The sequence below is a fragment of the Schistocerca americana genome, chromosome 8, assembly GCF_021461395.2.
Source record: "Schistocerca americana isolate TAMUIC-IGC-003095 chromosome 8, iqSchAmer2.1, whole genome shotgun sequence".
NCBI lineage: Eukaryota > Metazoa > Arthropoda > Insecta > Orthoptera > Acrididae > Schistocerca > Schistocerca americana.
In genome coordinates, this window is record NC_060126.1 from 107,950 (window position 1) to 133,519 (window position 25,570).

Below are 25,570 nucleotides of genomic sequence, written 5' to 3' on the forward strand. Positions count from 1 at the left end.
GTAAGAAGAGTCAGTTTTGTTGTACTTAAGTTGGCATTGTGCCTTTTGTATTTAACTCCGATGCAATTTCTGTGTTTCATCGTCAATAAGAAGGTCTGAGAGATACAGTAAACCTGAAGTGAAGCATCGGAATCTATAACTAGTGTCACAGGATTGGTTCAAAACATAGACACTAAGAAGAGTCAGTTTTCTTGTACTTAAGTTGGCATTGTGCCTTTTGTATTTAATTCCGATGCCTATTCTGTGTTTCATCGTCAATAAGAAGGTCAGAGGGATGCAGTATACCTGAAGTGAAGCATCGGAATCTATAACTAGTGTCACAGGAATGGTTCAATCATAGACAGTAAGAAGAGTCAGTTTTCTCGTACTTAAGTCGGCATTGTGCCTTTTGTTTTTAATTCCGATGCAATTACTGTGTTTCATCGTCAATAAGAAGGTAAGAGGGATACACTAAACCTGAAGTGAAGCATCGGAATCTATAACTAGTGTCACATGAATGGTTCAAACATAGACAGTAAGAAGAGTCAGTTTTCTTGTACATAAGTCGGCATTGTGCCTTTTGTATTAAATTCCGATGCAATTTCTGTGTTTCATCGTCAATAAGAAGGTCTGATGGATACAGTAAACCTGAAGTGATGCATCGGAAGCAATAACTAGTGCCACATAAATGGTCCAAAACATAGACAGGAAGAAGAAACAGTTTTCTTGTACTTAAGTCGACATTGCGCCTTTTGTATTTAATTCAGATGCATTTACTGTGTTTCATCGTCAATAAGAAGGTCAGAGGGATACAGTAAACCTGAAGTGAAGCATCGGAATGTATACCTAGTGTCACAGGAATGGTTCAAAACATAGACAGTAAGAAGAGTCAGTTTTCTTGTACTTAAGTCGTCATTGTGCCATTTGTAATTAATTCCGATGCAATATCTGTGTTTCATCGTCAATAAGAAGGTCAGAGGGATACAGTAAACCTGAAGTGAAGCATCGGAAACTATAACTAGTGTCACAGGAATGGTTCAAAACATAGACTGTAAGAAGAGTCAGTTTTCCTGTACTTAAGTCGGCGTTGTGTCTTTTTTATTTAACCCCGATGCAATTTCTGTGTTTCATCGTCAATAAGAAGGTCAGAAGGATACAGTATACCTGAAGTGAAGCATCGGAATCTATAACTAGTGTTACAGGAATGGTTCAAGACATAGACCATAAGAAGAGTCAATTTTCTTGTACTTAAGTCGGCATTGTGCCTTTCTATTTAATTCCGATGCAATTTCTGTGTTTCATCGTCAATAAGAAGGTCAGAGAGATACAGTAAAGCTGAAGTGAAGAATCGGAATCTATAACTAGTGTCACAGGTATGGTTCAAAACTTAGACTGTAAGAAGGGTCAGTTTCTTGTACCTAAGTCGGCATTGTGCCTTTTGTAATTAATTCCGACGCAATTTCTGTGTTTCATCGTCAATAAGAAGGTCAGAGGGATGTAGTAAACCTGAAGGGAAGCATCGGAATCTATAACTAGTTTCACCGGATTGGTTCAAAACATAGACCGTAAGAAGAGTCAGTTTTCTTGTACTTAAGTCGGCATTGTGCCTTTTCTATTTAATTCCGATGCAATTTCTGTGTTTCATCAACTATAAGAAGGTCAGAGGGATACAGTGAACCTGAGGTGAAGCATCGGAATCTATAACTAGTGTCACAGGAATGGCTCAAATCATAGACAGTAAGAAGAGTCAGTTCACTTGTACTTAAGTCGGCATTGTGCCTTTTGTATTTAATTCCGATGCAATTTCAGCGTTTCATCGTCAATAAGTAGGTCAGAGGGATACAGTGAACCTGAAGTGAAGCATCGGAATATATAACTAGTGTCACAGGAATGGTTCAAACATCGACAGTAAGAAGAGTAAGGTTTCTTGTACTTAAGTCGGCATTGTGCCTTTTATATTTAATTCCGATGCAATTTCTGTGTTTCATCACCAATAAGAAGGTCAGAGGGATACAGTAAACCTGAAGTGAAGCATCGGAATGTATACCTAGTGTCACAGGAATGGTTCAAAACATAGACAGTAAGAAGAGTCAGTTTTCTTGTACTTAAGTCGTCATTGTGCCATTTGTAATTAATTCCGATGCAATATCTGTGTTTCATCGTCAATAAGAAGGTCAGAGGGATACAGTAAACCTGAAGTGAAGCATCGGAAACTGTAACTAGTGTCACAGGAATGGTTCCAAACATAGGCAGTTAGAAGAGTCAGTTTTCTTGTACTTAAGTCGGCATTGTGCCTCCTGTATTTAATTCTGATGCAATTTCAGTGTTTTATCGTCAATAAGAAGGTCAGAGGAATATAGTGAACCTGAAGTGAAGCATCGGAATCTATAACTAGTGTCACAGGAATGGTTCAAACATCGACAGTAAGAAGAGTCATGTTTCTTGTACTTAAGTCGGCATTGTGCCTTTTGTATTTAATTCCGATGCAATTTCTGTGTTTCATCATCAATAAGAAGGTCAGAGGGATACAGTAAACCCGAAGTGAAGCATCGGAATGTATACCTAGTGTCACAGGAATGGTTCAAAACATGGACAGTAAGAGGAGTTAGTTTTCTTGTACTTAAGTCGTCGTTGTGCCATTTGTAATTAATTCCGATGCAATATCTGTGTTTCATCGTCAATGAGAACGTCAGAGGGATACAGTAAACCTGAAGTGAAGCTTCGGAATCTATAACTAGTGTCACAGGAATGGTTCCAAACATAGACACTAAGAAGAGTCAGTTTTCTTGTACTTAAGTTGGCATTGTGCCTTTTGTATTTAATTCCGATGCCTTTTCTGTGTTTCCTCGTCAATAAGAAGGTCAGAGGGATGCAGTAAACCTGCAGTGAAGCATCGGAATCTATAACTAGTGTCACAGGAATGGTTCAATCATAGACAGTAAGAAGAGTCAGTTTTCTCGTACTTAAGTCGGCATTGTGCCTTTTCTTTTTAGTTCCGATGCACTTTCTGTGTTTCATCGTCAATAAGAAGGTAAGAGGGATACAGTAAACCTGAAGTGAAGCATCAGAATCTATAAGTAGTGTCACGTGAATGGTTCAAACATAGACAGTAAGAAGAGTCAGTTTTCTTGTACATAAGACGGCATTGTGCCTTTTGTATTAAATTCCGATGCAATTTCTGTATTTCATCGTCAATAAGAAGGTCTGATGGATACAGTAAACCTGAAGTGATGCATCGGAAGCAATAACTAGTGCCACATGAATGGTTCAAAACATAGACCGTAAGAAGAGTCAGTTTTCTTGTACTTAAGTCGTCATTGTGCCATTTGTAATTAATTCCGATGCAATATCTGTGTTTCATCGTCAATAAGAAGGTCAGAGATATACAGTAAACCAGAAGTGAAGCATCGGAAACTATAACTAGTGTCACAGGAATGGGACAAAACATAGACTGTAAGAAGAGTCAGTTTTCCTGTACTTAAGTCGGAGTTGTGTCTTTTGTATTTAACTCCGATGCAATTTCTGTGTTTCATCGTCAATAAGAACGTCAGAGGGATACAGTAAACCTGAAGTGAAGCTTCGGAATCTATAACTAGTGTCACAGGAATGGTTCAAAACATAGACCGTATGAAGAGTCAGTTTTCTTGTACTTAAGTCGGCATTGTGCCTTTTCTATTTAATTCCGATGCAATTTCTGTGTTTTATCGTCAATAAGAAGGTCAGAGGGATACAGTAAAGCTGAAGTGAAGAATCGGAATCTATAACTAGTGTCACAGGAATGGTTCAATCATAGACAGTAAGATGAGTCAGTTTTCTTGTACATAAGTCGGCATTGTGCCTTTTGTATTAAATTCCGATGCAATTTCTGTGTTTCATCGTCAATAAGAAGGTCTGATGGATACAGTAAACCTGAAGTGATGCATCGGAATGTATACCTAGTGTCACAGGAATGGTTCAAAACATAGACAGTAAGAAGAGTCAGTTTTCTTGTACTTAAGTCGTCATTGTGCCATTTGTAATTAATTCCGATGCAATATCTGTGTTTCATCGTCAATAAGAAGGTCAGAGGGATACAGTAAACCTGAAGTGAAGCATCGGAAACTATAACTAGTGTCACAGGAATGGTTCAAAACATAGACTGTAAGAAGAGTCAGTTTTCCTGTACTTAAGTCGGCGTTGTGTCTTTTTTATTTAACTCCGATGCAATTTCTGTGTTTCATCGTCAATAAGAAGGTCAGAAGGATACAGTATACCTGAAGTGAAGCATCGGAATCTATAACTAGTGTCACAGGAATGGTTCAAGACATAGACCATAAGAAGAGTCAATTTTTCTTGTACTTAAGTCGGCATTGTGCCTTTCTATTTAATTCCGATGTAATTTCTGTGTTTCATCGTCAATAAGAAGGTCAGAGAGATACAGTAAAGCTGAAGTGAAGAATCGGAATCTATAACTAGTGTCACAGGTATGGTTCAAAACTTAGACTGTAAGAAGGGTCAGTTTCTTGTACCTAAGTCGGCATTGTGCCTTTTGTATTTAATTCCGACGCAATGTCTGTGTTTCATCGTCAATAAGAAGGTCAGAGGGATGTAGTAAACCTGAAGGGAAGCATCGGAATCTATAACTAGTTTCACCGGATTGGTTCAAAACATAGACCGTAAGAAGAGTCAGTTTTCTTGTACTTAAGTCGGCATTGTGCCTTTTCTATTTAATTCCGATGCAATTTCTGTGTTTCATCAACTATAAGAAGGTCAGAGGGATTCAGTAAACCTGAAGCGAAGCATCGGAAACTATAACTAGTGTCACATGAATGGTTCAAACATAGACAGTAAAAAGAGGCAGTTTCCTTGTACTCAAGTCGGCAGTGTGCCTTTTGTATTTAATTCCGATGCAATTTCTGTGTTTCATCGTCAATAAGGAGGTCAGAGGGATACAGGAAACCTGAAGTGAAGCATCGGAAACTGTAACTAGTGTCACAGGAATGGTTCCAAACATAGACTGTAAGAAGGGTCAGTTTCTTGTACCTAAGTCGGCATTGTGCCTTTTGTATTTAATTCCGATGCAATTTCAGTGTTTCATCGTCAATAAGTAGGTCAGAGGGATACAGTGAACCTGAAGTGAAGCATCGGAATATATAACTAGTGTCACAGGAATGGTTCAAACATCGACAGTAAGAAGAGTAAGGTTTCTTGTACTTAAGTCGGCATTGTGCTTTTTATATTTAATTCCGATGCAATTTCTGTGTTTCATCATCAATAAGAAGGTCAGAGGGATACAGTAAACCTGAAGTGAAGCATCGGAATGTATACCTAGTGTCACAGGAATGGTTCAAAACATAGACAGTAAGAAGAGTCAGTTTTCTTGTACTTAAGTCGGCATTGTGCCTTTTGTATTTAATTCCGATGCAATTTCTGTGTTTCATCATCAATAAGAAGGTCAGAGGGATACAGTAAACCCGAAGTGAAGCATCGGAATGTATACCTAGTGTCACAGGAATGGTTCAAAACATGGACAGTAAGAGGAGTTAGTTTTCTTGTACTTAAGTCGTCGTTGTGCCATTTGTAATTAATTCCGATGCAATATCTGTGTTTCATCGTCAATAAGAAGGTGAGAGGGATACAGTAAACCTGAAGTGAAGCATCGGAAACTATTACTAGTGTCACAGGAATGGTTCGAAACATAGACTGTAAGAAGAGTCAGTTTTCCTGTACTTAAGTCGGCGTTGTGTCTTTTGTATTTAACTCCGATGCAATTTCTGTGTTTCATCGTCAATAAGAAGGTCAGAGGGATACAGTAAACCTGAAGTGAAGCATCGGAAACTATAACTAGTGTCACAGGAATGGTTCAAAACATAGACCGTAAGAAGAGTCAGTTTTCTTGTACTTAAGTCGGCATTGTGCTTTTCTATTTAATTCCGATGCAATTTCTGTGTTTCATCGTCAATAAGAAGGTCAGAGAGATACAGTAAAGCTGAAGTGAAGAATCGGAATCTGTAACTAGTGTCACAGGAATGGTTCAAAACTTAGACAGTAAGAAGGGTCAGTTCTCTTGTACTTAAGTCGGCATTGTGCCATTTGTATTTAATTCCGATGCAATTTCTATGTTTCATCGTCAATAAGAAGGTCAGAGGGATACAGTAAACCTGAAGTGAAGCATCGGAATCTATAACTAGTGTCACACAAATGGTTCAAAGCATAGACAGTAAGAAGAGTCAGTTTTCTTGTGCTTAAGTCGGCATTGTGCCTTTTGTATTTAATACCGTTGCAATTTCTGTGTTTCATCGTCAATAAGAAGGTCAGAGGGATACAGTAAAATTCAAGTGAAGCATCGGAATCTATAACTAGTGTCACAGGAATGGCTCAAAACATAGACAGTAAGAAGAGTCAGTTTTCTTGTACTTAAGTCGGCATTGTGCCTTTTGTATTTAACTCCGATGCAATTTCTGTGTTTCATCGTCAATAAGAAGGTCAGAGGGATACAGTAAACCTGAAGTGAAGCATCGGAATCTATAACTAGTGTCACAGGTATGGTCAACACATAGACACTAAGAAGAGTTAGTTTTCTTGTACTTATGTTGGCATTGTGCCTTTTGTATTTAATTCCGATGCCTTTTCGTTGTTTCATCGTCAATAAGAAGGTCAGAGGGATGCAGTACACCTGAAGTGAAGTATCGGAATCTATAACTAGTGTCACAGGAATGGTTCAATCATAGACAGTAAGAAGAGTCAGTTTTCTTGTACTTAAGTCGGCATTGTGCCTTTTGTTTTTGATTCCGATGCAATTTCTGTGTTTCATCGTCAATCAGAAGGTCTGATGGATACAGTAAACCTGAAGTGATGCATCGGAATCAATAACTAGTGCCACATGAATGGTCCAAAACTTAGACAGGAACAAGAGTCAGTTTTCTTGTACTTAAGTCGTCATTGTGCCTTTTGTATTTAATTCAGATGTAATTACTGTGTTTCATCGTCAATAAGAAGGTCAGAGGGATACAGTAAACCTGAAGTGAAGCATCGGAATGTATACCTAGTGTCACAGGAATGGTTCAAATAATAGACAGTAAGAAGAGTAAGTTTTCTTGTACTGAAGTCGTCATTGTGCCATTTGTAACTAATTCCGATGCAATATCTGTGTTTCATCGTCAATAAGTAGGTCAGAGGGATACAGTAAACGTGAAGTGAAGCATCGGAAACTATAACTAGTGTCTCAGGAATGGTTCAAAATATAAACTGTAAGAAGAGTCAGTTTTCCTGTACTTAAGTCGGCGTTGTGTCTTTTGTATTTAATTCCAATGCAGTTTCTGTGTTTCATGGTCAATAAGAAGGTCAGAGGGAAACAGTAAACCTGAAGTGAAGCATCGGAATCTATAACTAGTGTCACCGGATTGGTTCAAAACATAGACCGTAAGAAGAGTCAGTTTTCTTGTACTTAAGTCGGCATTGTGCCTTTTCTATCTAATTCCGATGCAATTTCTGTGTTTCATCAACAATAAGAAGGTCAGAGGGATACAATAAACCTGAAGTGAAGCATTGGAGTCTATAACTAGTGTCACATGAGTGGTTCAAACACAGACAGTAAAAAGAGGCAGTTTCCTTGTACTTAAGTCGGCATTGTGCCTTTTGTATTTAATTCCGATGCAATTTCAGTGTTTCATCGTCAATAAGAAGGTCAGAGGGATACAGTGAACCTGAAGTGAAGCATCGGAATCTATAACTAGTGTAACAGGAATGGTTCAAACATCGACAGTAAGAAGAGCCAGGTTTCTTGTACTTAAGTCGGCATTGTGCCTTTTGTATTTAATTCCGATGCAATTTCTGTGTTTCATCATCAATAAGAAGGTCAGAGGGATACAGTAAACCTAAAGTGAAGCATCGGAATGTATTCCCAGTGTCACAGGAATGGTTCAAAACATAGACAGTAAGAAGAGTTAGTTTTCTTGTACTTAAGTCGTCGTTGTGCCATTTGTAATTAATTCCGATGCAATATCTGTGTTTCATCGTTAATAAGAAGGTCAGAGGGATACAGTAAACCTGAAGTGAAGCATCGGAAGCTATAACTAGTGTCACAGGAATGGTTCGAAACATAGACTGTAAGAAGAGTCAGTTTTCCTGTACTTAAGTCGGCGTTGTGTCTTTTGTATTTAACTCCGATGCAATTTCTGTGTTTCATCGTCAATAAGAAGGTCAGAGGGATACAGTAAACCTGAAGTGAAGCATCGGAATCCATAACTAGTGTCACAGGAATGGTTCAAAACATAGACCGTAAGAAGAGTCAGTTTTCTTGTACTTAAGTCGGCATTGTGCCTTTTGTATTTAATACCGTTGCAATTTCTGTGTTTCATCGTCAATAAGAAGGTCAGAGGAATACAGTAAAAATGAAGTGAAGCATCGGAATCCATAACTAGTGTCACAGGAGTGGCTCAAAACATAGACAGTAAGAAGAGTCAGTTTTCTTGTACTTAAGTCGGCATTGTGCCTTTTGTATTTAACTCCGATGCAATTTCTGTGTTTCATCGTCAATAACAAGGTCAGAGGGATACAGTAAACCTGAAGTGATGCATCGGAAGCAATAACTAGTGCCACATGAATGGTCCAAAACATAGACAGGAAGAAGAGTCAGTTTTCTTGTACTTAAGTCGTCATTGTGCCTTTTGTATTTAATTCAGATGCAATTACTGTGTTTCATCGTCAATAAGAAGGTCAGAGGGATACAGTAAACCTGAAGTGAAGCATCGGAAACTATAACTAGTGTCACAGGAATGGTTCAAAACATAGACTGTAAGAAGAGTCAGTTTTCCTGTACTTAAGTCGGCGTTGTGTCTTTTGTATTTAACTCCGATGCAATTTCTGTTTTTCATCGTCAATAAGAAGGTCAGAGGGATACAGTAAACCTGAAGTGAAGCATCGGAATCTATAACTAGTGTCACAGGAATGGTTCAAAACATAGACCGTAAGAAGAGTCAGTTTTCTAGTACTTAAGTCGGCATTGTGCCTTTTCTATTTAATTACGATGCAATTTCTGTGTTTGATCGTCAATATGAAGGTCAGAGAGATACAGTAAAGCTGAAGTGAAGAATCGGAATCTATAACTAGTGTCACAGGAATGGTTCAAATCTTAGACAGTAAGAAGGGTCAGTTTCTTGTACTTAAGTCATCATTGTGCCTTTTGTATTTAATTCCGATGCAATTTCTGTGTTTCATCGTCAATAAGAAGGTCAGAGGGATGTAGTAAACCTAAAGTGAAGCATCGGAATCTATAACTAGTGTCACAGGAATGGTTCAAAACATGGACAGTAAGAAGAGTCAGTTTTCTTGTACTTAAGTCGGCGTTGTGCCTTTTGTATTTAATTCCGATGCAATTTCTGTGTTTCATCGTCAATAAGAAGGTCAGAGGGATACAGTAAACCTGAAGTGAAGCATCGGAATCTATAACTAGTGTCACAGGAATGGTTCAAAACATAGACACTAAGAAGCGTCAGTTTTCTTGTACTTAAGTTGGCATTGTGCCTTTTGTATTTAATTCCGATGCCTTTTCTGTGTTTCATCGTCAATAAGAAGGTCAGAGGGGTGCAGTAAACCTGAAGTGAAGCATCGGAATCTATAACTAGTGTCACAGGAATGGTTAAAATCGTAGACAGTAAGAAGAGTCAGTTTTCTTGTACTTAAGTCGGCATAGTGCCTTTTCTTCTTTCTTCTTCTTTCGATTTCGGCCATCTTTGGACCACGTTCAACAATTCACTTGCCCGGCTTTTTGATCTTTTTTTCTCTCTTCCCAATATTTCCTCATCATTTTCGAGTGGTTCCTCCTCCGCTCTTCCGACCATTTCCTGTTATTATTCTTTAGTTTCGTTTCTTCTGGAAAACACTTAATTTCGTTCACTATTTGTCTAAACTTTTCCCTGTCCCTGATTGACTCACGGGTGACATTAAAAGAGGCCAAATCCTTTTTCACCATCTGTATCCATTTATTGTTGGTTTTTTCGTTCCTGTTACTATGTTCAAACACTTTTCTTGTTAGTCTGTTTCCATCCATCCTCGACAGGTGACCATAAAACGTTAGTCTGCGTTTACGCATTGCCTCACTCACTTTCTCAATAGTTTTGTATATTTCCTTATTACTCTTTAGCTTGTACTCATCTCCAATCTTTCTCGGTCCTAATATTTTCTCAAAATTTTCCTTTCTTTCTTTTCCATGTTTTCTATTTCCCCCTTTTTGTTAAGAGTTAGGCACTCCGATGCATACAGGCATTCTGGTCTAATGACAGTTTTATAATGTCTTAATTTAGCTTGAATCGAAATGTTTTTTTTGTTATATATGTCTTTGGTTTTTTGAAAAGCAAATCCCATTTTCCTTGCTCTCGCCTGGTTTGCACTCTTGTCTAAACCATTCACTTGAATTATTTCACCTAAATACTTAAATTTTTCTACTCTCTTAATATTGCCGTATTTAGTAATAAGATTTTTCTTGTTATTTCTATGATTAGACATATACACGGTTTTTTCAAATGAAATCTGCAGTCCAGCTCTGGCCGAAACTTCTTGTAGTTTCTCCAGGTAGTTCTGAGCTATTTCTTCGTTTTCTGTAATTATTGCCAGATCGTCTGCAAAAGCTAAACAGTCCACTTCTATTTTTTCTTTTTTTGTTCCAATTCTGATGTCATTCTTGGTGCCTTTGAGTTCTTCTTTCCATATTCTCAATATCTTTTCCAGTACGCAGTTGAAGAGGATTGGGGATAAACCATCACCTTGTCTAACACCTGTTTTAATTTCGAACTTCCTTGAAATTTCACCCATAAATTCAACTTTGGCCTTACTGTTTGTTAGCGTCTGTTTGATAATTTGAATTGTTTTCGTATCGACCCCAAATTCTTCCAATACTTTCAGTAATGTTTCTCTATCTACCGAGTCGTATGCTTTTTTGAAATCTACAAATACTATTGCGAATCTCTGGCCTCTTGAGATTCTGTAACGAATTAGTGTTTTCAGGTTAAATATTTGTTCAACACAGGATCTACCTTGTCTAAAACCTGCTTGATATTCACCTAATTTTTTATCCAGAACTGGCTCCACGATTTGAAGTAATTTCCTTGACAAAATTTTGTATCCTACTGGTAGTAGCGAGATCCCTCTATAATTATTAACATTCATCTTATCCCCCTTTTTGTGTAGTGGGTGTATCAGGGCACACTGCCAGTCTTCAGGAATTCTTTCTTCGTCCCAGATCTTCTTAAACATATGTTCCAAAACTTGTGGGAGGTTGGTATCCATTATTTTTAGGATTTCTGGTACTATGGAGTCTTCACCTGGGGCTTTATTGTTTTTTAGACTGTGTATTATGTGTTTTATTTCTTCAGCGTCTGGAGGTTTTGACTCGGTATTAGTATTTCGGTGGTTTTCAAAACTCATTTTATCTTTGGGTGGTTCACAATTTAGTAGATTCTCGAAATATTTTGCTAATATTTCACAATTAGTCTTGTTTGTCAAACCTAGCTTGTTCTCTTCATCTTTAAAACATAAATTTGGGGATTGGTATTTGGTTAGCTGTTTTCTAAAAGTTTTGTAGAAATCTCTAGAATTATTTCTTTTAAAGTCTTCCTCAATCTGTTCTAGGTTATCCTGAAATTGTCTTCTTTTTTTATTACGGAAAAGCTTAGCTGTTTCTCTTCTCTGGATTTTAAAATTGTCACGATCTTGAGGATCTCTTGTGGAGTTCCATTTCTGCCACAATTTCTGTCTCTTCTCCAGGTTCTCATCACATTCATTGTCCCACCATGGACGTCTTCTTACTCTTTTCACGAGACAATTTTCTTTTGCTATTTCAACTATTTCGTTTTTGATCTCCTCCCATCCCGCTTCCTTATTTATTGTGGATATGCCATCGCTATCTTTGTGCAATGCTCTTTGAAACCGTTGTTTAATTTCTTCGTTTTTTAACGTTTCTGTGTTATATTTTGGAATTTTGTAAAAGGTTTTCTTCTCTTTTCGAAATGGGAGTGGTCTGAATTTAATCGTAGTCAAATAGTGGTCTGAATCAACATCAAGGCTTTTCAGCACTTTAGTGTTTTGAATTTCTTCTTGACAATGAAGTGAGATAGCCACATGGTCAATTTGGAATTCTCCGAGAAGTGGATTTGGTGATCTCCATGTTTTAGTTTTTCGGCTCAGCTTTTTGAAATGTGTTGTCATTATTTTCAAGTTGAAATGCCTACATACCTCTATAAGCCTTTCTCCATTTTTTGAAGTTCTTTTGTGACCTGGGAAGAGGCCTACTGTTCCATGGTATTTTTTCTCCCTTCCTATTTGTGCGTTAAAATTGCCTACTAACATTTTTATGTTCTTCTTTGAGCATCTATCCAGTTCCATTTCAAGTATCTCCCAAAATTCTTCAACTTTCTCCGGGTTATTTTTGTTGTCCTGGTTTATGGGTGCATGGCAGTTGATTATAGAGTATCCTTTGTTTTTACATTTAATCTCAAGAATGGATAGTCTCTCAGAACTCGAGTAGAAGTTAGTAACTGAATCTAAAATTGAGTGATGTACCAGAAATGCTGTTCCCAGGTATGGCATTTGTTTCATTAAGATTTTACCTGGTTTTCCTTTAAATAAACGATAGTTTTCAAAATCTAAAGCAGTTTCATCTAAAAACCTTGTTTCTTGTAATGCACATATTAAAATTTCTTTCTGGTTCAGCTTTTCAATCTATAATTTCAATTTTCCTACTTTAATTAGAGAGTTTACATTTAGGGTTGCAAACATAGTTGCTTTCTTAAATTTCAGTGTTGAGGGCTGCATACATGTTGGTTGGGGTCCTCCAAAATCCTTTGACCCCTCTGCATTGTTTCTACGAACAACGGAGGATATGCCATTCGGTCTACCTCTTGGAGTAGTGTCTATCTTTGACGACGTTCCCATCATGCTTTGCAGTAATTGTTGGATAATAAATTGGGGGATCGGGTTGCCCCGAATCCGAAATTAAAACCAAGGTAGTAAGCCCTGGAGTTAGCTCTTCCGCTCTCTCTGCCGTTGGGAAATTGTTCCTCTTCCGCCATTGAGACCGTTGGCTGGGTTTCACCTAATAACCCTAGGCAGAGGCCCTATGACAGGGTGCTACCATCTGGAGCCAGACGGACCCTGGTTTTTTTACGAGGTTGTTACTCCTCCCCCTCCACACTTCCCCATCCTCTTGTTTTTAGATGGGCAGGGGCTTGGGACTGGCTTGCCTTTTATTTTTAATTCCGATGCAATTTCTGTGTCTCATCGTCAATAAGAAGGTCAGAGGGATACAGTAAACCTGAAGTGAAGCATCGGAATCTATATCTGGTGTCACATGAATGGTTCAAATATAGACAGTAAGAAGAGTCAGTTTTCTTGTACATAAGTCAGCATTGTGCCCTTTGTATTAAATTCCGATGCAATTTCTGTGTTTCATCGTCAATAAGAAGGTCTGATGGATACAGTAAATCTGAAGTGAAGCATCGTAAGGAATAACTAGTGCCACAAGAATGGTCCAAAACATAGACAGGACGAAGAGTCAGTTTTCTTGTACTTAAGTCGTCATTGTGCCTTCTGTATTTAATTCAGATGCAATTACTGTGTTTCATCGTCAATAAGAAGGTCAGAGGGATACAGTAAACCTGAAAAGAAGCATCGGAATCTATAACTAGTGTCACAGGAATGGTTCAAACATAGACAGTAAAAGGAGGCAGTTTCCTTGTACTTAAGTCGGCAGTGTGCCTTTTGTATTTAATTCCGATGCAATTTCTGTGTTTCATCGTCAATAAGGGGGTCAGAGGGATACAGTAAACCTGAAGTGAAGCATCGGAAACTATAACTTGTGTCACAGGAATCGTTCAAAACATAGACAGTAAGAAGAGTCAGTTTTCTTGTACTAAAGTCGGCGTTGTGCCTTTTGTATTTAATTCCAATGCAATTTCTGTGTTTCATCGTCAATAAGAACGTCAGAGGGATACAGTGAACCTGAAGTGAAGCATCGGAATCTATAACTAGTGTCACAGGAATGGTTCAAATCATAGACAGTAAGAAGAGTCAGTTCACTTGTACTTAGGTCGGCATTGTGCCTTTTGTATTTAATTCCGATGCAATTTCAGTGTTTCATCGTCAATAAGAAGGTCAGAGGGTTACAGTGAATCTGAAGTGAAGCATCGGAATCTATAACTAGTGTCACAGGAATGGTTCAAATCATACACAGTAAGAAGAGTCAGTTTTCTTGTACTTAAGTCGGCATTGTGCCTTTTGTATTTGATTCCGATGCAATATCTGTGTTTCATCGTCAATAAGAAGGTCCGAGCGATACAGTAAACCTGAAGTGAAGCATCGGAATCTATAACTAGTGTCACAGGAATGGTTCAAAAATAGAGAGTAAGAAGAGTCAGTTTTCTTGTACTTAAGTCGGCATTGTGCCTTTTGTATTTAATTCCGATGCAATCTCTGTGTTTCATCGTCAATAAGAAGATCAGAGGGATACAGTAAACCTGAAGTGAAGCATCGGAATCTATAACTAGTGTCACAGGAATGGTTCAAAAATAGAGAGTAAGAAGAGTCAGTTTTCTTGTACTTAAGTCGGCATTGTGCAATTTGTATTTAATTCCGATGCAATTTCTGTGTTCAACGTAAATAAGAAGGTCAGAGGGATACAGTAAACCTGAAGTGAAGCATCGGAATCTATAACTAGTGTCACAGGAATGAGTCAAAACATAGACATTAAGCGGAGACAGTTTTCTTGTACTTAAGTCTGCATTGTGCTTTTTGTATTTAATTCCGATGCATTTTCTGTGTCTCATCATCAATAAGAAGGTCAGAGCGATACAGTAAACCTGATGTGAAGCATCGGAATCTATATCTAGTGTCACAGGAACGGTTCAAAACAAAGACAGTAAGAAGAGTCAGTTTTCTTGTACTTATGTCGGCATTGTGCCTTTTGTATTTAATTCCGTAGCAATTTCTGTGTATCATCGTCAATAAGAAGGTCAGAGGGATACAGTAAACCTGGAGCAAAGCATCGGAATCTATAACTAGTGTCACATCAATGGTTCAAAGCAAAGACGGTAGGAAGAGTCAGTTTTCTTGTACTTAAGTCGGCATTGTGCCTTTTGTATTAAATTCGCGTGCAATTTCTGTGATTCATCGTCAATAAGAAGGTAAGAGGGATACAGAAAACATGAAGTGAAGCATCGGAATCTATAACTAGTGTCATAGGAATGGTTCAAAACATAGACAGTAAGAAGAGTAAGTTTTCCTGTACTTAAGTCGGCGTTGCGCCTTTTGTATTTAATTCCGATGCAATTTTTGTGTTTCATCGTCAATACGAAGGTCAGAGGGATACAGTAAACCTGAAGTGAAGCATCGGAATCTATATCTAGTGTCACATGAATGGTTCAAAGCAAAGACAGTAAGAAGAGTCAGTTTTCTTGTACTTAAGTCGGCATTGTGCCTTTTGTATTTAATACCGATGCAATTTCAGTGTTTTATCGTCAATAAGAAGGTCAGAGGGATACAGTGAACCTGAAGTGTAGCATCGAAATCTATAACTAGTTTTACAGGAATGGTTCAAAACATAGACAGTAATAAGAGTCAGTTTTCTTGCACTTAAGTCGGCATTCTGCCTTTTGTATTTAATTCCGATGAAATATCTGTGTTTCATCGTCAATAACAAGGTCAGAGGGATACAGTAAACCTGAAGTGAAGCATCGGAATCTACAACTAGTGTCACACGAATGGTTCAAAACATAGACTGTAAGAAGAGTCAGTTTTCTAGTACTTAAGTCGGCATTGTGCCTTTTGTATTTAACTCCGATGCAGTTTCTGTGTTTCATCGTCAACAAGAAGGTCAGAGGGATACAGTAAACCTGAAGTGAAGCAGCAGAATCTATAACTAGTGTCACAGGAATGGTTCAAAACATAGACAGTAAGAAGAGTCAGTTTTCTTGTACTTAAGTCATCATTTTGCCTTTTGTATTTAATTCCGATGCAATTTCTGTGTTTCATCGTAAATAAGAAGGTCAGAGGGGTACAGTAAACATGACGTGAAGCATCGGAATCTATAACTAGTGTCACAGGAATGGTTCAAACATCGACAGTAAGAAGAGTCATGTTTCTTGTACTTAAGTCGGCATTGTGCCTTTTGTATTTAATTCCGATGCAATTTCTGTGTTTCATCATCAATAAGAAGGTCAAAGGGATACAGTAAACCCGAAGTGAAGCATCGGAATGTATACCTAGTGTCACAGGAATGGTTCAAAACATGGACAGTAAGAAGAGTTAGTTTTCTTGTACTTAAGTCGTCGTTGTGCCATTTGTAATTAATTCCATTGCAATATCTGTGTTTCATCGTCAATAAGAAGGTCAGAGGGATACAGTAAACCTGAAGTGAATCATCGGAAACTATAACTAGTGTCACAGGAATGGTTCGAAGCATAGACTGTAAGAAGAGTCAGTTTTCCTGTACTTAAGTCGGCGTTGTGTCTTTTGTATTTAACTCCGATGCAATTTCTGTGTTTCATCGTCAATAAGAAGGTCAGAGGGATACAGTAAACCTGAAGTGAAGCATCGGAATCTATAACTAGTGTCACAGGAATGGTTCAAAACATAGACCGTAAGAAGAGTCAGTTTTCTTGTACTTAAGTCGGCATTGTGCCTGTTCTATTTAATTCCGATGCAATTTCCGTGTTTCATCGTGAATAAGAAGGTCAGAGAGATACAGTAAAGCTGAAGTGAAGAATCGGAATCTGTAACTAGTGTCACAGGAATGGTTCAAAACTTAGACAGTAAGAAGGGTCAGTTCTCTTGAACTTAAGTCGGCATTGTGCCTTTTGTATTTAATTCCGATGCAATTTCTATGTTTCATCGTCAATAAGAAGGTCAGAGGGATACAGTAAACCTGAAGTGAAGCATCGGAATCTATAACTAGTGTCACACAAATGGTTCAAAGCATAGACAGTAAGAAGAGTCAGTTTTCTTGTACTTAAGTCGGCATTGTGCCTTTTGTATTTAATACCGTTGCAATTTCTGTGTTTCATCGTCAATAAGAAGGTCAGAGGGATACAGCAAAATTGAAGTGAAGCATCGGAATCTATAACTAGTGTCACAGGAATGGCTCAAAACATAGACAGTAAATAGAGTCAGTTTTCTTGTACTTAAGTCGGCATTGTGCCTTTTGTATTTAACTCCGATGCAATTTCTGTGTTTCATCGTCAATAAGAAGGTCAGAGGGATACAGTAAACCTGAAGTGAAGCATCGGAATCTATAACTAGTGTCACAGGAATGGTTCAAAACATAGACACTAAGAAGAGTTAGTTTTCTTGTGCTTAAGTTGGCATTGTGCCTTTTGTATTTAATTCCGATGCCTTTTCGTTGTTTCATCGTCAATAAGAAGGTCAGAGGGATGCAGTAAACCTGAAGTGAAGCATCGGAATCTATAATTAGTGTCACAGGAATGGTTCAATCATAGACAGTAAGAAGAGTCAGTTTTCTTGTACTTAAGTCGGCATTGTGCATTTTGTTTTTGATTCCGATGCAATTTCTGTGTTTCATCGTCAATAAGAAGGTCTGATGGATACAGTAAACCTGAAGTGATGCATCGGAAGCAATAACTAGTGCCACATGAATGGTCCAAAACTTAGACAGGAAGAAGAGTCAGTTTTCTTGTACTTAAGTCGTCATTGTGCCTATTGTATTTAATTCAGATGCAATTACTGTGTTTCATCGTCAATAAGAAGGTCAGAGGGATACAGTAAACCTGAAGTGAAGCATCGGAATGTATACCTAGTGTCACAGGAATGGTTCAAAACATAGACAGTAAGAAGAGTAAGTTTTCTTGTACTTAAGTCGTCATTGTGCCATTTGTAATTAATTCCGATGCAATATCTGTGTTTCATCGTCAATAAGAAGGTCAGAGGGATACAGTAAACGTGAAGTGAAGCATCGGAAACTATAACTAGTGTCACAGGAATGGTTCAAAACATAGACTGTAAGAAGACTCAGTTTTCCTGTACTTAAGTCGGCGTTGTGTCTTTTGTATTTAATTCCGATGCAATTTCTGTGTTTCATGGTCAATAAGAAGGTCAGAGGGAAACAGTAAACCTGAAGTGAAGCATCGGAATCTATAACTAGTGTCACCGGATTGGTTCAAAACATAGACCGTAAGAAGAGTCAGTTTTCTTGTACTTAAGTCGGCATTGTGCCTTTTCTATCTAATTCCGATGCAATTTCTGTGTTTCATCAACAATAAGAAGGTCAGAGGGATACAGTAAACCTGAAGTGAAGCATTGGAGTCTATAACTAGTGTCACATGAGTGGTTCAAACATAGACAGTAAAAAGAGGCAGTTTCCTTGTACTTAAGTCGGCATTGTGCCTTTTGTATTTAATTCCGATGCAATTTCAGTGTTTCATCGTCAATAAGAAGGTTAGAGGGATACAGTGAACCTGAAGTGAAGCATCGGAATCTGTAACTAGTGTCACAGGAATGGTTCAAACATCGACAGTAAGAAGAGCCAGGTTTCTTGTACTTAAGTCGGCATTGTGCCTTTTGTATTTAATTCCGATGCAATTTCTGTGTTTCATTATCAATAAGAAGGTCAGAGGGATACAGTAAACCTAAAGTGAAGCATCGGAATGTATTCCTAGTGTCACAGGAATGGTTCAAAACATAGACAGTAAGAAGAGTTAGTTTTCTTGAACTTAAGTCGTCGTTGTGCCATTTGTAATTAATTCCGATGCAATATCTGTGTTTCATCGTAAAATAAGAAGGTCAGAGGGATACAGTAAACCTGAAGTGAAGCATCGGAAGCTATAACTAGTGTCACAGGAATGGTTCGAAACATACACTGTAAGAAGAGTCAGTTTTCCTGTACTTAAGTCGGCGTTGTGTCTTTTGTATTTAACTCCGATGCAATTTCTGTGTTTCATCGTCAATAAGAAGGTCAGAGGGATACAGTAAACCTGAAGTGAAGCATCGGAATCTATAACTAGTGTCACAGGAATGGTTCAAAACATAGACCGTAAGAAGAGTCAGTTTTCTTGTACTTAAGTCGGCATTGTGCCTTTTGTATTTAATACCGTTGCAATTTCTGTGTTTCATCGTCAATAAGAAGGTCAGAGGAATACAGTAAAAATGAAGTGAAGCATCGGAATCTATAACTAGTGTCACAGGAGTGGCTCAAAACATAGACAGTAAGAAGAGTCAGTTTTCTTGTACTTAAGTCGGCATTGTGCCTTTTGTATTTAACTCCGATGCAATTTCTGTGTTTCATCGTCAATAACAAGGTCAGAGGGATACAGTAAACCTGAAGTGATGCATCGGAAGCAATAACTAGTGCCACATGAATGGTCCAAAACATAGACAGGAAGAAGAGTCAGTTTTCTTGTACTTAAGTCGTCATTGTGCCTTTTGTATTTAATTCAGATGCAGTTACTGTGTTTCATCGTCAATAAGAAGGTCAGAGGGATACAGTAAACCTGAAGTGAAGCATCGGAATGAATACCTAGTGTCACAGGAATGGTTCAAAACATAGACAGTAAGAAGAGTCAGTTTTCCTGTACTTAAGTCGGCGTTGTGTCTTTTGTATTTAACTCCGATGCAATTTCTGTTTTTCATCGTCAATAAGAAGTTCAGAGGGATACAGTAAACCTGAAGTGAAGCATCGGAATCTATAACTAGTGTCACAGGAATGGTTCAAAACATAGACCGTAAGAAGAGTCAGTTTTCTAGTACTTAAGTCGGCATTGTGCCTTTTCTATTTAATTACGATGCAATTTCTGTGTTTGATCGTCAATATGAAGGTCAGAGAGATACAGTAAAGCTGAAGTGAAGAATCGGAATCTATAACTAGTGTCACAGGAATGGTCAAAACTTAGACAGTAAGAAGGGTCAGTTTCTTGTACTTAAGTCATCATTGTGCCTTTTGTATTTAATTCCGATGCAATTTCTGTGTTTCATCGTCAATAAGAAGGTCAGAGGGATGTAGTAAACCTAAAGTGAAGCATCGGAATCTATAACTAGTGTCACAGGAATGGTTCAAAACATGGACAGTAAGAAGAGTCAGTTTTCTTGTACTTAAGTCGGCGTTGTGCCTTTTGTATTTAATTCCGATGCAATTTCTGTGTTTCATCGTCAATAAGAAGGTCAGAGGGATACAGTAAACCTGAAGTGAAGCATCGGAATCTATAACTAGTGTCACAGGAATGGTTCAAAACATAGACACTAAGAAGCGTCAGTTTTCTTGTACTTAAGTTGGCATTGTGCCTTTTGTATTTAATTCCGATGCCTTTTCTGTGTTTCATCGTCAATAAGAAGGTCAGAGGGGTGCAGTAAACCTGAAGTGAAGCATCGGAATCTATAACTAGTGTCACAGGAATGGTTAAAATCGTAGACAGTAAGAAGAGTCAGTTTTCTTGTACTTAAGTCGGCATAGTGCCTTTTCTTCTTTCTTCTTCTTTCGATTTCGGCCATCTTTGGACCACTTTCAACAATTCACTTGCCCGGCTTTTTGATCTTTTTTTCTCTCTTCCCAATATTTTCTCATCATTTTCGAGTGGTTCCTCCTCCGCTCTTCCGACCATTTCCTGTTATTATTCTTTAGTTTCGTTTCTTCTGGAAAACACTTAATTTCGTTCACTATTTGTCTAAACTTTTCCCTGTCCCTGATTGACTCACGGGTGACATTAAAAGTGGCCAAATCCTTTTTCACCATCTGTATCCATTTATTGTTGGTTTTTTCGTTCCTGTTACTATGTTCAAACACTTTTCTTGTTAGTCTGTTTCCATCCATCTTCGACAGGTGACCATAAAACGTTAGTCTGCGTTTACGCATTGCCTCACTCACTTTCTCAATAGTTTTGTATATTTCCTTATTACTCTTTAGCTTGTACTCTTCTCCAATCTTTCTCGGTCCTAATATTTTCTCAAAATTTTCCTTTCTTTCTTTTCCATGTTTTCTATTTCCCCCTTTTTGTTAAGAGTTAGGCACTCCGATGCATACAGGCATTCTGGTCTAATGACAGTTTTATAATGTCTTCATTTAGCTTGAATCGAAATGTTTCTTTTGTTATATATGTCTTTGGTTTTTTGAAAAGCAAATTCCATTTTCCTTGCTCTCGCCTGGTTTGCACTCTTGTCTAAACCATTCACTTGAATTATTTCACCTAAATACTTAAATTTTTCTACTCTCTTAATATTGCCGTATTTAGTAATAAGATTTTTCTTGTTATTTCTATGATTAGACATATACACAGTTTTTTCGAATGAAATCTGCAGTCCAGCTCTGGCCGAAACTTCTTGTAGTTTCTCCAGGTAGTTCTGAGCTATTTCTTCGTTTTCTGTAATTATTGCCAGATCGTCTGCAAAAGCTAAACAGTCCACTTCAATTTTTTCTTTTTTTGTTCCAATTCTGATGTCATTCTTGGTGCCTTTGAGTTCTTCTTTCCATATTCTCAATATCTTTTCCAGTACGCAGTTGAAGAGGATTGGGGTAAACCATCACCTTGTCTAACACCTGTTTTAATTTCGAACTTCCTTGAAATTTCACCCATAAATTCAACTTTCGCCTTACTGTTTGTTAGCGTCTGTTTGATAATTTGAATTGTTTTCGTATCGACCCCAAATTCTTCCAATACTTTCAGTAATGTTTCTCTATCTACCGAGTCGTATGCTTTTTTGAAATCTACAAATACTATTGCGAATCTCTGGCCTCTTGAGATTCTGTAACGAATTAGTGTTTTCAGGTTAAATATTTGTTCAACACAGGATCTACCTTGTCTAAAACCTGCTTGATATTCACCTATTTTTTTATCCAGAACTTGCTCCACGATTTGAAGTAATTTCCTTGACAAAATTTTGTATCCTACTGGTAGTAGCGAGATCCCTCTATAATTATTAACATTCATCTTATCCCCCTTTTTGTGTAGTGGGTGTATCAGGGCACACTGCCAGTCTTCAGGAATTCTTTCTTCGTCCCAGATCTTCTTAAACATATGTTCCAAAACTTGTGGGAGGTTGGTATCCATTATTTTAGGATTTCTGGTACTATGGAGTCTTCACCTGGGGCTTTATTGTTTTTTAGACTGTGTATTATGTGTTTTATTTCTTCAGCGTCTGGAGGTTTTGACTCGGTATTAGTATTTCGGTGGTTTTCAAAACTCATTTTATCTTTGGGTGGTTCACAATTTAGTAGATTCTCGAAATATTTTGCTAATATTTCACAATTAGTCTTGTTTGTCAAACCTAGCTTGTTCTCTTCATCTTTAAAACATAAATTTGGGGATTGGTATTTGGTTAGCTGTTTTCTAAAAGTTTTGTAGAAATCTCTAGAATTATTTCTTTTAAAGTCTTCCTCAATCTGTTCTAGGTTATTCTGAAATTGTCTTCTTTTTTTATTACGGAAAAGCTTAGCTGTTTCTCTTCTCTGGATTTTAAAATTGTCACGATCTTGAGGATCTTTTGTGGAGTTCCATTTCTGCCACAATTTCTGTCTCTTCTCCAGGTTCTCATCACATTCATTGTCCCACCATGGATGTCTTCTTACTCTTTTCACGAGACAATTTTCTTTTGCTATTTCAACTATTTCGTTTTTGATCTCCTCCCATCCCGCTTCCTTATTTATTGTGGATATGCCATCGCTATCTTTGTGCAATGCTCTTTGAAACCGTTGTTTAATTTCTTCGTTTTTTAACGTTTCTGTGTTATATTTTGGAATTTTGTAAAAGGTTTTCTTCTCTTTTCGAAATGGGAGTGGTCTGAATTTAATCGTAGTCAAATAGTGGTCTGAATCATCATCAAGGCTTTTCAGCACTTTAGTGTTTTGAATTTCTTCTTGACAATGAAGTGAGATAGCCACATGGTCAATTTGGAATTCTCCGAGAAGTGGATTTGGTGATCTCCATGTTTTAGTTTTTCGGCTCAGCTTTTTGAAATGTGTTGTCATTATTTTCAAGTTGAAATGCCTACATACCTCTATAAGCCTTTCTCCATTTTTTGAAGTTCTTTTGTGACCTGGGAAGAGGCCTACTGTTCCATGGTATTTTTTCTCCCTTCCTATTTGTGCGTTAAAATTGCCTACTAACATTTTTATGTTCTTCTTTGAGCATCTATCCAGTTCCATTTCAAGTATCTCCCAAAATTCTTCAACTTTCTCCGGGTTATTTTTGTTGTCCTGGTTTATGGGTGCATGGCAGTTGATTATAGAGTATCCTTTGTTTTTACATTTAATCTCAAGAATGGATAGTCTCTCAGAACTCGAGTAGAAGTTAGTAACTGAATCTAAAATTGAGTGATGTACCAGAAATGCTGTTCCCAGGTATGGCATTTGTTTCATTAAGATTTTACCTGGTTTTCCTTTAAATAAACGATAGTTTTCAAAATCTAAAGCAGTTTCATCTAAAAACCTTGTTTCTTGTAATGCACATATTAAAATTTCTTTCTGGTTCAGCTTTTCAATCTATAATTTCAATTTTCCTACTTTAATTAGAGAGTTTACATTTAGGGTTGCAAACATAGTTGCTTTCTTAAATTTCAGTGTTGAGGGCTGCATACATGTTGGTTGGGGTCCTCCAAAATCCTTTGACCCCTCTGCATTGTTTCTACGAACAACGGAGGATTTGCCATTCGGTCTACCTCTTGGAGTAGTGTCTATCTTTGACGACGTTCCCATCATGCTTTGCAGTAATTGTTGGATAATAAATTGGGGGATCGGGTTGCCCCGAATCCGAAATTAAAACCAAGGTAGTAAGCCCTGGAGTTAGCTCTTCCGCTCTCTCTGCCGTTGGGAAATTGTTCCTCTTCCGCCATTGAGACCGTTGGCTGGGTTTCACCTAATAACCCTAGGCAGAGGCCCTATGACAGGGTGCTACCATCTGGAGCCAGACGGACCCTGGTTTTTTTACGAGGTTGTTACTCCTCCCCCTCCACACTTCCCCATCCTCTTGTTTTTAGATGGGCAGGGGCTTGGGACTGGCTTGCCTTTTATTTTTAATTCCGATGCAATTTCTGTGTCTCATCGTCAATAAGAAGGTACGAGGGATACAGTAAACCTGAAGTGCAGCATCGGAATCTATAACTGGTGTCACATGACTGGTTCAAATATAGACAGTAAGAAGAGTCAGTTTTCTTGTACATAAGTCAGCATTGTGCCCTTTGTATTAAATTCCGATGCAATTTCTGTGTTTCATCGTCAATAAGAAGGTCTGATGGATACAGTAAATCTGAAGTGAAGCATCGTAAGGAATAACTAGTGCCACAAGAATGGTCCAAAACATAGACAGGACGAAGAGTCAGTTTTCTTGTACTTAAGTCGTCATTGTGCCTTCTGTATTTAATTCAGATGCAATTACTGTGTTTCATCGTCAATAAGAAGGTCAGAGGGATACAGTAAACCTGAAAAGAAGCATCGGAATCTATAACTAGTGTCACAGGAATGGTTCAAACATAGACAGTAAAAGGAGGCAGTTTCCTTGTACGTAAGTCGGCAGTGTGCCTTTTGTATTTAATTCCGATGCAATTTCTGTGTTTCATCGTCAATAAGGGGGTCAGAGGGATACAGTAAACCTGAAGTGAAGCATCGGAAACTATAACTTGTGTCACAGGAATGGTTCAAAACATAGACAGTAAGAAGAGTCAGTTTTCTTGTACTAAAGTCGGCGTTGTGCCTTTTGTATTTAATTCCAATGCAATTTCTGTGTTTCATCGTCAATAAGAACGTCAGAGGGATACAGTGATCCTGAAGTGAAGCATCGGAATCTATAACTAGTGTCACAGGAATGGTTCAAATCATAGACAGTAAGAAGAGTCAGTTCACTTGTACTTAGGTCGGCATTGTGCCTTTTGTATTTAATTCCGATGCAATTTCAGTGTTTCATCGTCAATAAGAAGGTCAGAGGGTTACAGTGAATCTGAAGTGAAGCATCGGAATCTATAACTAGTGTCACAGGAATGGTTCAAATCATACACAGTAAGAAGAGTCAGTTTTCTTGTACTTAAGTCGGCATTGTGCCTTTTGTATTTGATTCCGATGCAATTTTTGTGTTTCATCGTCACTAAGAAGGTCAGAGGGATACAGTGAACCTGAAGTGTAGCATCGGAATCTATAACTAGTTTTACAGGAATGGTTCAAAACATAGACAGTAATAAGAGTCAGTTTTCTTGCACTTAAGTCGGCATTCTGCCTTTTGTATTTAATTCCGATGAAATATCTGTGTTTCATCGTCAATAACAAGGTCAGAGGGATACAGTAAACCTGAAGTGAAGCATCGGAATCTACAACTAGTGTCACACGAATGGTTCAAATCATAGACTGTAAGAAGAGTCAGTTTTCTAGTACTTAAGTCGGCATTGTGCCTTTTGTATTTAACTCCGATGCAGTTTCTGTGTTTCATCGTCAACAAGAAGGTCAGAGGGATACAGTAAACCTGAAGTGAAGCAGCAGAATCTATAACTAGTGTCACAGGAATGGTTCAAAACATAGACAGTAAGAAGAGTCAGTTTTCTTGTACTTAAGTCATCATTTTGCCTTTTGTATTTAATTCCGATGCAATTTCTGTGTTTCATCGTAAATAAGAGGGTCAGAGGGATACAGTAAACCTGA